Source organism: Bubalus bubalis, chromosome 19, assembly GCF_019923935.1.
Source record: "Bubalus bubalis isolate 160015118507 breed Murrah chromosome 19, NDDB_SH_1, whole genome shotgun sequence".
In the NCBI taxonomy this organism is placed as follows: Eukaryota; Metazoa; Chordata; class Mammalia; order Artiodactyla; family Bovidae; genus Bubalus; species Bubalus bubalis.
The window spans coordinates 67,643,339-67,659,617 of NC_059175.1; positions in this window are offsets into that span (position 1 = coordinate 67,643,339).

The following is a 16,279-nucleotide window of genomic DNA, read 5'->3' on the forward strand; positions in this document are numbered from 1 at the left end:
GGGAGCCCTGCTGGGCTTTTGAGGCAGGAGAGAGGGCTTGGGCTCTGAGCCAGCGACCGAGAGGGAAGGTGGGGATTTGCAGCCACAGCGCAAAGCGGTGGGCGGGGTGGGGGTGGGGCAGGGGGCAGAGCGTTTCGAAGAGAAACATCCAGCCTGGGGGTGGGGGCGTGGGGGCAGGGGTCCTGGCTAAAGCATCCTGACAGGACTCTAGCTGCAGGCAGGCAGGGTGGTCAGACCTCATGTCCGGGACGTGGAAGATGGGGAACGTGATCACGCGTCTCGGGGTCCCGTACCTCCTGGTCCAAGTGACCGAACAAGACTCTGGCTCAGATCCAACCAGGCAGAGATGAGCCCTGAAGCCCAGGGGTCAGGGCCACACTGAGAGGACAGCTCGGAGGAGGCCTGTGCAGGGGAGACCTGGTGGGCAGCAGCAGCCATGCTCCTGGGGTCTGCTCCGCCCGCCCCTCCACGTATCACCTGAGGCGAAGCGTTCTCTCCAGGAAGAAGCCTGGGGACCTGTCTCTCAGAGCCACCACTCAGCCCAAGAACGAGGAGAGCTCTGTTGAGGCCATTCCGTGTCGTGTTAGTTGCTCAGTCGTGTCTGACTCTTTGTGACCCCATGGACTGTAGCCCACCAGGCTCCTCTGTCCATGGGATTCTTCAGGCAAGAATACTGGAGTGGGTGGCCATTCCCTTCTCCTAGGGATCTTCCTGACCCAGGGGTCGAATCTGGGTCTTCTGCATTGCAGGCAGATTCTTTACTACCTGAGTTACCAGGGCAAATCCACCAGGGCATTTCTGAATAAGAATAGCCTTCCCTGTTGCACTTCAAGCCTGCCGGCGGTCCCAGCACCAGTGACAGCAAGGCTGGAGCCACGGTGAGAAAGGGGAGACGGAGGGCACCGCAGGCCACCCGTGGTGCCTTCTGACCCCTGATCCTTTCGGGCAGATCCGAAGGGAGGAAGGGTCTCTGGCAGACACCGTCTGAGGGTAGCGGTGCTCCTTTGAGACAGGCTTCCTTTTTCCATTTCATGGGAATCAAAGCCGATGCGGATGCAGCATCCCCAGGCCCTGGGAGGCTGTCCTCCCGGCTGGACGTGCTGCGGGTGCCTCCCTTCTCCCTCTGGCCCTTCACACTCCACTGCTGGCTCAGTCCTCACCCTGGAGTCCTGCTGGCACCTCCGTAGCAGGCACATGAAACCCTCTGCCCCGGTTTTTGCTGCAAGTCATACCGTGTCCCACTGTTTTATGGAGACAGTGAGGGATCCACTCCCTACCTGTGCCTTCCCTAGGGCCTCACCTTCCCTCCCGCCCTCTTCAGAGTCTGCTCTGAGCTGAGGTTTGGTCCTCACAGTCCCTGCTGGCCTGGCCTGTATCCTTGAGCAATCGGGGAACGACGCTGGGAATGATGTGTTATGCCTGTGATCCCCGTGGCCCCTGTGCACTTAGCATCCTTGTCACTATTTAAAGGGGCCCATCCTTGCTAATATAACCCGAACCTCTCCTAAACTGGCATGTGTGTTCAACGATGTTTCACCATCATCTTTTCATGGTTATTAACTATGAGGTCCGGTGAGCCCCACTCAAGGTTTGACATGACACTGCCCCTTGGTGGCCTCAGTCCCATCCTGGGAAGTGTCTTTACGCACCTGTGAGCTTGCCTCTGGGCCTGGGTCCCAGCTGGACCCTGCTCTGAGGGGCACTGGGTGTCAGCTTCACACACTGCAAATTCTCACTCTACGTCAGAGTTTCCCAGCCTCACCAGCTGCTCTCTTCTTTAGTTGCTGAGTCATGTCCAACTCTCTGTGACCCCATGGACTGCAGCCCTCCAAGCTTCCCTGTCCTTCACCATGTTCCAGAGCTTGCTCAAACTCATGTCCATTGAGATGGTGATGCCTTCCAACCATCTCATCCTCTGTTGCCCCCTTCTCCTCCTGCCTTCAATCTTTCCCAGCATCAAGGTCTTTTCCAGTGAGTCGGCTCTTCATATCAAGTGGCCAAAGTATTGGAGCTTCGGCTTCAGCAACCCTGGGGCTGAGTAATTCTGGAGAGTTGTGATGGTGGGGCCTTCCTGTGCCTCAGGTTATTAAACAGCAGCCCCCAGGCTGTATACCAGATGCCGGGAGCCCCTCACCCTCTGTCACCCTTGAGAAAACCAAAACTCTCTCCAGACCTTGCTCACATCCCCGGGGTGGAGGTGGGGGGTACAGAACCACCCCTCCTTGAGAACCACTGCACTACCTCACGGAAGTTGCGTCTTTAATTTTCTTGGTGGCTGGAAGGGAAGTGGAGATGAGGGAGCGATTTCTTAAAGACGGAGGATACGCATCTCAGCCTGCACCGCTTTCCTTTGTCGTAGCTGCTGGTCACCCTTTCCCCCTTCCCTGGGGTCTTACTGGGGTCCAGACACCCTCTCCCCTGAACACCCCCCATCCCACAGGCTGCTCCTCGTCAGTCTCTCTTACTGGCCCCCTGGACTGCCCCTTGCAGGGTGTCAGTGTGGGCAGACCTGGAGTGGTCCGCCTCCTCCCCTCCCTCCGCATTCACTCCCTGTGCGGTGAACTCCTCCATCTGCCCGGCTTCCAGTCCCGGCTGACACCACGCAGCCTGGTCCGCTGGCCTGAACTCTACAGGAGCAGGTCCCCCGCCTCTGTGTGCTCTCCCGCAGCGGGGAAGGGGCATCCTGACCATCTGGCCAGGTTAGCTGCCACGTGTTCTCCACTTGCAGGCCCAGAGCCGAGGAGGCCCCTTCCCTCCTTCCTCTCTCCCGCACTTCCAGCTCGCGGGCAGCCGGGCAGTCCAAGCGCGTGCATCCCAGGCTCCCATTGTGCCCACCGTCCTCCCCCGCGCCTGTCCCCCTTTACTCATCCCAGCAGTGCTTTGACAGACGAGTCGTCTCAGATTCCCCAGCAGACCGGGTAAAGAGTGAAGTCACGGTCGACCTTGCTGCCTCTGTGTTCTCACTGTCCCCCGCCCCTCCCAGACATGCCCTAAGAGGCTCCAGGCACCTCTGACCCCCTTCGAGAGGCTCTTCCTTCCCCTCAACATCTGTGGGCCCCCTCCCCCACCTCATTCACTTCTCTGCTGCAGCCCCCCCTCCCCCAAGCAGAGGGTCTGCCAGGGGAGTCTGTCCAGACCAGCTTGGCTGTCAGTCTTTTGAGCTCTCATCACCACCCGACATGACCTGCCTGTGTGCTGATGACTTCACTCGGCTGGAACCGGCACTTCCTGGAGAAGCACTTTGTATTCGTTCCGGGTCCCCAGTACCTAGAGCTTGCCTCACATGCCTAACATGCCTGTTATTCAACAGGTCTCATTGTGGAAAGAATTAATGAGTGATCAATTAACAATTAACTAATCACTAATTAACAAATGAGTGATTAATTAACAAATATCTGGATTTAAAAATATAGGTTAGATTAAAAACCAGGAACTCCACAGTTGTGCCCCGTGACACTCAGCTGAATGAGCTGAAAAATGCATGTCACCATGTGGGTATTCGTAACAGCTTTGTTTGTAATTGCTGAGACTTGAAAGCAACTCAGATGACCTTCAGTAGGTACATAAATAGATAAACTGCAGTCCATCCAGTCAGTGGAATACTATTCAGTACTAAAAAATATGTGTTAAGCCGTGAAAAGTTCAGTTCAGTCACTCAGTCCTGTCCGACTCTTTGTGACCCCATGGACTGCAGCACTCCAGGCTTCCCTGTCCATCACCAACTCCTGGAGCTTGCTCAAACTCATGTCCATTGAGTCGGTGATGCCATCCAACCATCTCATCCTCTGCCGTCCCCTTCTCCTCCTGTCCTCAATCTTCCCAGCATCAGGGTCTATGAAAAGACATGGAGGAGACTTAAGTGCCCATTACAAAGTGAAATAAGCCAGTGTTAGTGGGCTACATCCTGTATGATTCTGACCCTTAAGACATTCTGGAAAAGGCAAACTATGCAGACAATAAAGGCTTCCTGGGTGGTGCTAGTGGCAAAGAACCAGCCTGCCAATACAGGAGGCTTAAGACATGCTTCCATCCCTGGGTTGGGAAGATCCACTAGAGGAGGAAATGGCAACCCACTCCAGTATTCTTGCCTGGAGAATTCCAAGGACAGAGGAACCCAGCTGGTTACGGTCCATAGGCTCACAAAGAGTCAGACACTACTGAAGTGACTTAGCACGCATGCATGGAGACAGTGAAAAGATTGTGGTTTCCAGGGCTTGGGGAGAGGGGAGGTGAACAGGTGGAGCACAGAGGATTTTTAGAGCAGTTAAAATATTTTTCTGTGTTAGAGGATAATAACGGTCAGATGTCTTATGTTTGTCCAAATCCGTAGGCCGTTCATCACCAAGAGTGAACACTCACGTCAACTATGGACTTTCGGTGATGATGACTCATCAGTGTGGCTTCATCAGTTATAACAAATGTTCCACATGGAGGGAGGTGTTGGCAACGGGGGAGGCTGTGTGGAGGCGGGGCGGGACAGGGGATACATCTGTACTTACCACTCTATTTTGCAGAGAACCTAAAATGTCTAAAAATTAAAATTTAATATATATATGTGTGTGTGTGGATACATATATATATATATATATATATATATATATATATATATACAAGAAGTTTCAGTAGGACTCACAATAAGTCTCCGAGTCAGGGCCTCTGTAGTGCAGTGAGCCAGGGACCAGCAATACTGATTAATTGAAGTGATGGTAGGGGCACAGACAGACCGTACAGAGTCTGGTAAGCCAGGGTAGAAATGCTTTAGATTTGAAGTGTAGTGATCAGCCACTGGGCTTCCCTGATGGCTCAGATGGTAAAGATGTCAAGTTGCTTCAGTCGAGTCTGACCCTTTGTGACCCCATGGACTATAGCTTGCCAGGCTCCTCTGTCCATGGGATTCTCCAGGCAAGAATATTAGAGTGGATTGCTATGCCCTCCTCCAGGAGATTTTCCCCACCTAGGGATCAAACCTGCATCTCTTAGGTCCCCTGCATTGGCAGGCAGCCTCTTTACCACTAGTCCCACCTGAGAAGCCTTATGAAAACACAGATGGTAAAGAGTCTGCCTGGAACTCAGGAGACGTATTCAATCTCTGGGTGGGGAAAATCCCCTGGAGAGGGGAATGGCAGCCCATTCCATGGGAAGTCATTCAGTTCAGTTGTGTCTGACTCTTTGCAACCCCATGGACTGCTGCATGCCAGGCCGCCCTGTCCATCACCAACTCCAGGAGCCTGCTCAAACTCATGTCCATCGAGTCAGTGATGCCATCCAACCATCTCATCCTCTGTTGTCCCCTTCTCCTCCTGCCTTCAATCTTTCCCAGCACCAGGGTCTTTTCCAGTGAGTCAGTTCTTCACATCAGGAGGCCAAAGTATTGGAGCTTCAGCTTCAGCATCAGTTCTTCCAATGAATATTCAGGACTATTTTCCTTTAGGATGGACTGGTTTGATCTCCTTTCAGTCCAAGGGACTCTCAAGAGCCTTCTCCAACACCACAGTTCAAAAGCATCAATTCTTCAGCACTCAGCTTTCTTTATGGTCCAACTCTCACATCCATACATGACTATTGGAAAAACCATAGCTTTGAGTAGGCAGCCATTAAAGGTTTTAAGAAATGGAGTGGCCTGATAAGATTTGCATTAAAAACATTTCATTCTGGCTGTCAAATAGAAATAGCCTAGGAGACTGGGTGTCCTTTCCTGAGTTGGGAAAGAGTAATCAGCTTTGGGCAGAGAATCAAGTATGTGTTCCTGTAAAGACGCGTGTAACTTAAGAAGTTGTTTATGGCTTTCACAAGAGAGATCACACAATAAAATTATCTGGGCCCCTGAATGACAAAAAGATTTTGAAAAGTAATATCTTGAGTTCCTTACGTGGCCTTTTTGAGGCCTTTACGTGGCTTCCCTGGTGGCTGAGCAATAAAGAATCCACCTGCCAGTGCAGGAGACATGGGTTCAATCCCTGGGTTAGGAAGATCTGGAGAAGGAAATGGCTACCCACTCCAGTATTCTTGTCTGGGAAATCCCATGGACAGAGGAGCCTGGTGGGCTACAGTCCATAAAAAGAGTCAAACACGACTTAGCGACTAAACAGCTACAACAAACTGGCCCTAAGAAGCCATGATTCTCAAAACTTTCTTATTTCTGAACCTGAAGGTCCAGATTGTGAGTTGGGATGGTTTTATTCTAAGATCATGAGAATATAGCACATTCTGTAATTTAGCCAGGCAGGAAAGGATTGCCAAGGAGGGAAAAATATATATCTTTCATTTAGAATAAATGTTGAGCAATTGTTTGAATTTTAGATAAAATGATACCAAACATCTTTGGCCAGAAATTTTCCTTTGGCCTCATCCTCAAGCCCTGACATAAGGAAAAATGGTGCTAAACTCTAACAATACATTCCAGATACATGGTAGACGCTCCAAGTCTTGAAGATAATCATTCAACATATACTAGAGTGAAAAAATAGCTACATGTTCTTCCTTAAAAACTAGGAAAGTGTGAACTCCAAATGCCTCTAGGACATATCCTATTGAATTTGTTGTTACATTTTGAATTCCTAGTTAAAAAAGAACTTTTGTAGCCAGTAAGGAACTTTATAGCTTCTGAGGAAAAAAATTTAATATCTGTTTAAGCACATGTTGAAATTTCTTTGAAAATTCAGAAGTAAAACCTGAGAAGCGCTGTTATGAAGACAGATTACATCCTATCTAACTCTGGAAGTAGAAGTTGCAGGCTGTCAAGTCCACCCTTGTTCTCAAGAACTAGGACATCCAGTTTTTGTGGAAGGCAAGAGGCAAGGAGAGGGATGATGCTTCCTTTTTCTTTGCAGAAAATATAAGCAATTCCTTGGACTACAAGGAGATCAAACCAGTCAGTTCAGTTCAGTTCAGTCGCTCAGCTATGTGGACTCTTTGTGACCCCATGGACTGCAGCACACCAGGCTTCTCTGTGCATCACCAGCTCCCAGAGCTTGCACCAGTCAACCCTAAAGGAAATCAACCCTGAATGTTCATTGGAAGGACTGATGTTGAAGCTGAAGCTCCAATACTTTGGCCACGTGATACGAAGAACTGACTCATGGAAAAGACCCCATTGCTGGGTAAGATTGAGGGCAGGAGGAGTTGGGGGGCAACACAGGACGATATGGTTGGGTGACATCACCCACTCAGTAGGCATGAGTTTGAGTAGACTCTGAGAGATAGTGAAAGATGGAGGCCTGGCGTGCTGCAGTCCATGGGGTCACAAAGAGTCAGACACAAGTTATTGACTGAACAACAGCAAACAAACAACCACGGGGCCTTTCAAGTAGGCAAAGTGATTCAGTGAAAGTGTTGAAAGTGTTAGTCACTCAGTCGTGTATGACTCTTTCCAACCGCATGGACTATAGCCCGCCAGGCTCTTCTGTCTATGGGATTCTCCAGGCAACAATACTGGAGTGGGGTGCCATTTCCTTTTCCAGAGGATCTTCCCAACACAGGGATCGAACCCAGGTCTCCTGCATCATAGGCAGGTATGTTACCATCTGAGCCAAATGATTCAAGGCCCTGCTAAAGCCAGGTAGCTCTGTCACTTGGGAATGATTCAGTTGTAAGGAACAGGAAATGCAATCTCATTTGACTTTGAAAGGAATGTCTTGGCTCCTGTCAACTGGTCTGATCTAGGGTTAGCAGATCTGAGCTTTTAACTCTGTCAGTGATCAGACAGGCCCTCCCCACCCAGGCACATGATAGGCTGTGTCCTCAGGATTCTCCTGCACTAGGAACGAAGTTGCTCCTCCTACAAACAAATCCTTGGCTACCTAAGGCCAGGTGCACGCGCCTGAACCAGCCTCTGCGGCTAGGAGAAGCTTAGGTCTGGGTCACACGCCTTGCTGGACAGCCAGGCAGGCCCACCTGCCTGGGGTGTGCTGTTGTTCAGTCGCTCAGTCATATCCGACTCTTAGTGACCCCCTGGACGGCAGCCCACCAGACTTCTCTGTCCTTCACCATCTCCAGGAGCTTGCTCAAACTCACATCAATTGAGTCGGTGATGCTATCCAACCAGCTCATCTTCTATTGCTTCTTCTCCTCCTGCCCTCAGTCTTTCCCAGCATCAGGGTCTTTTCCAGTGAGTGGCCATGGTGTGTGGGGCCAGATATTGAAATGGACTCAGATGCTTCTACACATGTAAGAATACTGGATGCTGGCTGTCCACACCTCCAGCACAGGTGGTGATTCCAGGGGACCCTGTCTGACTGCACTGCCCTCCGTGGGTTCCCACTTTGTGGACAGGACTGAGATGTAGTCTCGTGGGTGGGCAGTGACTCCTTTTATTCCTCAGGTGACTAACGGTAGCAGGGGCTTTAGTAAAAGGAAACCAGATTTGAAAGGGTAATTATGAAAGCAGATTTTTTTATCTGTTCATTTATTGGGTATATCTTGGAGGGCACCACCCTCCTCTGTGGCAGGCACTGTGTGCTATGCTGGGATAAGGAGATGCAGGCTCATCTTACCTTGTCCTAGGAGCTCACCTCTGGGTTATGTAATTGAGAGTTAGGAGGTAAGAGTGTCTGTCATTGAAACCATACAAGAAAAAGGATGTCTTGAAGAAGCCCAATGGTCAAATAGCATTGGGAAATTGAGTTATACCTGGATATTTATTTCAAGAGGCTTATATGAACATCAAATAAAAACCAAGGGCTTGGCCCTTTACAGGCAATTATTTTTAAAGGATAGGCAAAAATGCTTGCTCAGCACTTGTTTAGCTGACTGCCCAACAATGATTAGTTGTTCAGCTTAAGAAGCTATAAACCAGGACACCAAAACTTACATCATGGCGATTTAATCAGATTGTAGACTCAGTAGTAGAGAAGAAAACAGCAAAATTCCCCAGTGGTCCTGCATTTGCAGATCTTTACATGGAGTCGAGAGAAAAATGATACATTATAGTAAATAAATTTAGATCACATGCAAGGAAATGGATTGCATAAAATGAGAGTAGATGCTGTTTGTTTAAAGGTGACTTCACGTGGTAGAACAAGGTGATTGGCGATCACACCCTCTCGGATCTCCCTGGCGTGTCTTTCGCAGATTAGAGGGTCTAGAAAGCTAACACAACTGTACGTGTACGTCCTTGCAGCTAGGCTGATGGATGTGAATTAGCGTCTGCCAATTAAAAGTGGTCACAGAAGAAGGAAGCAAGGGGGAGGTCATGTTTCTGTTGCTGTGACTGGGTAAGGTTTGTTTTTTTTTTATTTTTCTCCAGCAGTATTCCAAGATGCTATGACTAGTTTCTTAGCTGTTGAGAACCCTCTGCAGCGGTGACGGTGGGAACGTCTTTGGACAGCTAGGTCCCTGGATACGCCAGGTTCACACTGTCCCTCTGACCCCACACCTTCCCCAATGGGCACAGGTGGCCGTTCCTGGTGAGTCTGGGTCTGTGGTACACTGGGCTATTCCTGGAGGCCCACTCAGCCTGGAGACACTTTTCCAATTTGGTGTGCAACAGCTCTATGGATTCTTTGTTTTAAATCCTTTCATGCTTAAAATAGTTGCGGTGTCTTTTATTCCTTGCAATTTAATTCTCAGTCATCCAGAAGTTGGCAATCAAAGTCGTCATAGGCAACAGACCCTGGGGGACTGAGATGGTGAGGTGATCTGTCAGTGGAATTTGAGGGCAGTGAGGATTCAGTCACTGTGACAGAAATTGGACCTGTGTGGCAGACAGTAGGAAAAGCTACATAAATTCTCACCCAAAGTGTCCAGGAGTAAAGATCCTGTTGAAAGCAAGGCACTGGTGGACCAAGCGGCTGCTACAACCTCATGGCAGAATGAGGAGCATAAGGTGGGTGGGTGGGCTGGCAGCGTGTGGCTAAACTGAAGATTTCAGAGAAAGAAAGTGGTAAGCCCGGGTTTTTACATTCTGTGCTGTGGTTACAGTCGGACAAGGAGCTCCTCAGTCTGGCAGATAGAGCTTCTTCCTGGTAGTCATGGACATGGCTGAAATGGTCACTCTCGTTGCTGAATTGCAGAGTCAGCTGAATTCAAAGCCTTGTCAGGACTCCTTTGAAACACAGGAGATTGTTTGGTTACGAGTTAGAACTGGAGAACTTTGGTTCAGAGATTTCCTTGCTAAGAGAACTTTCTCCTTCTTTGTCTGATGAGGTCAATCTTATCAACATCTGACATAGTTTCCTGGAAAGGAATGCTGGGTCTCTCCTTGCCTCTTCCTACTTTCTCATCACCCCAGACCTGTAATTAGAATCAGATCCCCACATGCTTCAGAGGCAAAGAATAGAATCTGACTCAGGAAGAGAAGACATACTGATCAAAAGAATTATCATTTGTTTATACAGTCAGCCTTCTGTATCCGGGGGCTTCATATCCATGCATTCAACCAACCATGATATGAAAATATTTGGAAAAATATTCTAGAGATTACCAAAAAGCAAAACTTGTGTCACTCACTGGCAGCTGTGTACATAGTATTGCATTGTATTTAGAGCTCTTTGCATAGAATTTACATTATACTTACAGTTATTTACGTTGCATTAGGTATTAGGTCTAGGGATGATTTAAAGTATGCTGGAAGATGTCTGTAGCTTATATGGCAAACCCTAGACCATTTTACATTTACCATTTTACTTGAATATCCATAGATGCTTCTGTATCCTGGGAGGGGTCTTGGAACCAATCCCTCTTGGATATCTAGGAAGTGTTAGTCACTCAGTCATGTTCAACTCTTTGTGACCCCATGGACTGTAGCTCTCCAGGCTCCTTTGTCCATGGAATTCCCCAGGAGAGAATACTGGAGTGGGCTGCCATTCCCTTTTCCAGGGCATCTTCCTGACCCAGGGATCAAACCCAGGGTCTTCTGCATTTCGGGCAGATTCTTTAATGGTCTGAGCTAAGAGGTAAAGGGAAGGGAAGGGCTAGATATCTAGGAAGGATTGTATTTAATTACATGAGAAGCCTGGGTAATATGTTTTGGAATAGTTTGGCAACACGCTAAACAAACTAGAGTTAAAGGAATATATCTTTAGTTTGGGCAAAGTGTATCAGATGTTCTAGTCTCTCACTTTTGATCTGTGTCAACATTTTCATTCTCTGACAATTAGTCATAGGAAATTTGAGTATCTTACCATCCTATGGGGACAGAGGAGCCTGGCAGGCTACAATCCATGGGGTCGCAATGAGTTGGACATGACTTAGCAATTAAACCACCACCACCGCCTTCATCCCTTAGGGTACCATATTTATTCCATTTGTTGATGGCATTGTGCTCATTGAACTTGGGGAGCCAGAAATAGCCTATCACATGTAAGAGCAGGCAAGAGAGAACTGATGAAAAGTTCCAGGGGTCGCCCCCAGCAGTGGACTCGTTGCAGGTCCTCACACAGCCTACATGGGAGGGCAGAGCATGATGTGTGGGTGTTTGAGGCTTTACCACGGAGAAGAAGCTCAGGGCTTGGTCAGACTCTTTTTTGTTTTGAGGAAGAGTACACTACGTGTGGGTATTTGGGGAGCACTTGTAGGAAGTAGATCCCCTTATATCCGGTGTCAGGGCCTCTGCTGCAGACCCCTTGGCCCCTCAATGCGCCTTGACCCGTTTATTTGAGTGACCTGAAAGACAGCCAACTTTTGAGGAATACAAAGCAGAAGGCAAGATGCTCTGGTACCTGGCTTCCTAGCAGACGCAGAAGGGCTGACCAGATGTGCCGTCAAACCTCCTGCAGACCTTCCTGGAGGAACTGGTGAGGCCCTTAGACTTTTGGCACAAAAGGTAATGCCTTTTATGGAAATTGTTGTTCACTCACTAAGTCGTGTCCGACTCTTTGTGACCCCAAGGACGGCAGCATGCCAAGCTTCCCTGTCCCTCACTGTCTCCTGGAGCGTGCTCAAACACATGTCCATCGAGTCGGTGATGCCATCCAACCATCTCATCCTCTGTCACCCCCTTCTCTTCCCGCCCTCAATCTTTCCCAGCATCAGGGTAAAGATTGGAGTTTCAGCACAATATTTTTTCTAAAATATCTCTTCATTGCTACAGGATCCCGGAAGAGATCGTGGGACATCGTATGTCCTTATGAGCTAACAGATTCGGTCATGAAGTGTGGATTCCAGAACAGCACTGGGTCAAAGGGAGATGACATTGGAGAGCTTGAGCATTAGCAGGCCTTGAGGGTCAATTAAAATTGCAAAAACATTAAGCCAATTAATAGAGGGTCAGGCATAGTATGCCAGGAACAGCCTAGGGTAGATCTTTGCAGAATGACATCTCCTCTCAGGTTTGTTCCTGTTGATGTGTAGTCAAGGGAGTTTCTCCCTGGGGTGGAAACCAAGCAGTTCATGTAACGTCTCAGTTTTATTGGAAGGAGCTGTGGCCGCAGGTGTAGACCTTAACTGATCCATGGAAAGTCGAGGGAGTTTGGCTGCTCAGGGACTTGGAAGGAATAAGATTGGAGGCCTGGTGACAAGGGGTCTGGAGCACAGGCACGGCTACAGAATCTGCTTCTTACAAAAGTTTTGCTCCCAAAAGTTTTCAGTATCCAGGTAGCCCAGGTGACCTATCTGTGTGGATCAGTTACCCTCTCCCCACACCACCTTGGTTTTCCAGCAGCAAGCTGGCCGTGGTATCTTGAATGAAGATGAATAACAGCCCGGGCTTTCCTTCACAAAGCTGATCTGTCAGCCTGCCATGGGCTTCCCTGGCCAAGAGCTGACAGGGCTGAGTGTCAGAGACAGTGTCATTCCATGGGGAATGGGAAATGGAATGTTGCCCGCCGTATCAGAAAACAAAGGATGTGAGAGCCATCAGCGATTGAGGCCACCCCCCGGGGAGCCTTGAGGGAACTCAGGATGGAAACTCAGGAGGAATGCCGGCCAGTCATGTCACACTGAATCAACCACCAACCCCCACCCACCGGGCGGCCCGTGGAGGCTCAGGATGAGAAAGCACGGGATCTTGGCCCCAGACAGCTGAGGTGCAGATCAAAGGACTGGCTTCAGTGAGCCCAGACTCTTGCATCTTGCCATACGTAGGAAACCACTGAATTCCTTAACCTGAGATGTCTGGCTTCCTTTAATTAACAATAAGCTTTTGATGTTCAGACTGCCTGCCCCTTGTTGTAAAACTTCTATATAACCTGGAAACCCCCTTCAGGCAGGAGAAGTTAACAATTAACCGTGGTACGCTGCCCACAAGCACACAGACCCCAGACCCTTGGAACCTGAAGGTCGATGATGCTGACTCATACTCACCTCACCATCAGCCAACCAGAAGAATGCTCACAAGCTGATCATGTCCTCTATGAAGCATTTCTATAAAACCCCACACTCACCCCTCTGGTGGGGACATGCCATTTTCAGGGCTTTGTCCCCTGTGACCCCCTTTGCCCTGGTAAAGCAATAAAGCTGTATTTTCTATTTCACCCAAATCTCTGTCTCCAAGATTTATTTCCGTGTCGGGGTGCAGAGGCGAGATTTGACCTCAACATCCCTGTGGAGTTATGTGGTCTTCCCTTCCTACCCAAACATCCACATGCAGCTGGATGTTCAAAATGCTGGAATACTCTATCGAGTACCCAGACAAGACATCCATCGGGGGCATTACTGAAGTGGGAGTAATGTGAGAGTGGGTGATGCCCTGTAGAAAGCACTGTTTGCTTTGAATGGTGCCTGGTACTTGGTGCTGTTTCCCCAAAAGCAAAAATATACGTACCCCAGGCCCTTGGAGGCAGGGCTGGGTCCTTCTGTTATTACCCATAATGACCATCGCACAAAACTGCTTCCTGCTCCCCCAACTTTCAGGTTTCCTTGTTTAAAGGTTTTCATTCCCGGGTAGGAAATGCTGACACCCAGTTATCCTCAGGGACGACTCTTAGAACTACCGAGCCAGTGGCAAAGGCTAACGGAAAATTCAATCGACCGACCGAAACAGGACCCCAAAGAGCTCAAGTCTGCTAAGAGGAAAGGTGCAATTGACCAGGTAAATAGCTGCAGTATTTTCCAAGTGGAGAAAAGGAAGTCATTTGTAAATAATTTCATAGCTAGAAATAATATCTATGGCTTGGTACGCACTTGCAGGAGTCAGCACCATAGTAACGACGATGTTTCTTTCCTGCTCTGTGAAGGTGGCTTAGCCAAGTCCCTTTTCTGTTGCTTGCCCTTCTGTTTTTATTTTACACATGCTGTGTTGGCCATGGTCAGTGCCTCAGTCTCCGGTTGCAGAAGGGGAGACTGTGACTGCTGAGGCCGTGGTCTGATGACAGATGTGCTGATGGACAAGAGTATGGATCTCTCCTCTTGTGCAGAGAAGATGGAGTTAGTTTTCATTTGTATGAAGAATAAATCCATTATGTTGGGAGGGAGCTTTCTTGTCCTTCCAGTGGCTGAGAAGATGTCTTGTGGGTGGTGGGCACAGGTCCGGGGCTGCCGGAACGGGTTGCTATGGCATGTTTCGGGGTGCCGCTCTCAACGTCCATCCTGAACCCCAGCTGTGCCTTCCTAGAGGGCCGAGGTTGGGACAGCGTTTCTCTGCGTCCTCTCCAGTTACAGTCTGGATGAAACTGGCTTCTGAGAAGCAGCTGTCTTCCCAGGACCACTGCCAGGCAGAAGGGCAGAGAGCTTGCCTTGCTATCGCCGTGGCCACGTCAGCTGACACTCGGGACCAAGACGCTGGCTTCTGTAGCCTTGGTCCACTGTCTAGACACTCACTTCCTGCACCTGCAGGGTGAGTCTTCTGGTGCCTGGAACACAGAGAAGGCCACAGGTTCCTGAAGTCACCGATTCCATCGTGATGCCCCCAGTCCTCTTTGTAGCAGAAGTGCAAGCCAGAAAGGACTTCGAGTTATTCCCCAAGCCCAGTTGGTGAACAGACTCCTTCTCCTTTTGACCCTACTGGAAGCACACGATCCATTGCACTAAATCCCTTTTCATTTAAAATACCTAGTGATTCTTGGGGACTTCCTGATGGTCCAGTGGCTAAGACTCCACACTCCCAATGCAGGGGGCCGGGGTTTAGTCCTTGGTCAGGGATATAGATCTTCCCTGGTGGCTCAGCAGGTAAAAATCCACCTGCAAGGCAAGAGATGCAGGTGTGATCCTTGGGTTGGGAAGATCCCCTGGAGGAGAAAAGAACAACTTACTCCAGTACTTCTGCCTGAGAAATCCCAGGACAGAAGAGCCTGGTAGGCTACAGTCCACAGGATCACAAAGAGTCAGATACAACTGAGTGACTGAGCATGCACGCGTTTATCATGCATGCAAGGAAATAGATCCCGCATGCTGCAATGACATCCCATGGGCTTCAGCTAAGATCCAGCGCAACCATATACGTGGTTCTCAGTTGCTAAGTCATGTCTGATTCTCTGTGACCCCATGGACTATATAGCCCTTCAGGCTCCTCTGTCCATGGGATTTCCCAGGCAAGAATACTGGAGCGGCGTACCTTTTCCTCCTCCAGGGGATCTTCTTGACTCAGGGATGGAACTTGTGTCTCCTGCATTGGCAGGTGGATTCTTTACCCCTGAGCCACCTGGGAAGTCGAAACCATATAAATAAATAAAAATAAATATATTTAAAAGAAATACCGAGTGGTTCTGGTGTCTGGTTTGTTAGCATGAGGGTTGACTTTGGAGGCAGAAATGCAAATGGCACCTAGACTCCTAATTCCTGAGCTGGGTTCTCAGCCATCTTTCTTATTTTCCTCAAAGATCCCTTGTCCCCTCCACCGGCTTGCAGTTCCCTCCCTCTTGTTCCACTCCTCCTCACCGCCTTCTCACCGCCTGGCTCCAGCAGGCTTCATCATCACACATCCACACCCAGATTACTGCCAACTCACACAGCCTCAGACATCTCCTTCCACTCGTCTTTAACAGCACTGACGCTTTTGTTCTCTTAAAGCGTTTTTTTTTTTTTTTTTTTAATCAAATTATTCTCTTTCCCTAAGAACTCTGTCGCTAAGGTCACCTACAAGACAAAGTCTAGGTGTCATAGAATGGGATTCAAGCCTGCTCCCTCCCCCTCCTCACACATTTCCCTCACCTCCTTGAAGCTTTATTACCAATTGGTACGTTTAATCCCCGCCGGGTTTCCCAGCCACGCTTTGTACCTGCGTGCCACACAATTCCTTCACGGGAGTGCCGCCTGCCCATAACTTCATCCACCCAAATGCCACTGCCTTTGATCTCCCGGCCAAGCCCATCTCTTCCACGAGGAATTCCTATTTTATCTAGCTCAGGGGAATGGCTCTGTCCCGTGACTCCCTCAGGACTTAGAGTGCGGCTGGGCCATGCCCCAC